General features: G+C 27.9%; 1 protein-coding gene across 2 annotated transcripts in view; it reads left to right on the top strand.

Annotated features, from left to right (window-relative positions):
- The window catches only part of LOC119589189, a 19,773-nt gene that overhangs the window by 18,562 nt on the left and 1,003 nt on the right, over positions 1-208 (top strand). The window lies entirely within an intron of this gene.

Below are 208 nucleotides of genomic sequence, written 5' to 3'. Positions count from 1 at the left end.
CCTTTTCACTTTTATATCACGAGTTCTCAAAGGTACGAATAGTAAGTCAGTGGTACATTGATCAAAACAAAAGTCATTAGTTTTAAATATCAGTAAATAAAACTATATTTTATCCTGGATCGAAAGAGATGTAAACAATAATAACAATAGGAGTTTAAGAAGAAAAAAAACTACGTTATATCATGATATGTCACGAACATAATACAAC

This window comes from Penaeus monodon, chromosome 25 (genome assembly GCF_015228065.2).
Source record: "Penaeus monodon isolate SGIC_2016 chromosome 25, NSTDA_Pmon_1, whole genome shotgun sequence".
Lineage (NCBI taxonomy): Eukaryota > Metazoa > Arthropoda > Malacostraca > Decapoda > Penaeidae > Penaeus > Penaeus monodon.
Note: the sequence above shows the minus strand (reverse complement) of the source record. Positions and strands in the feature narration are given on the sequence as shown.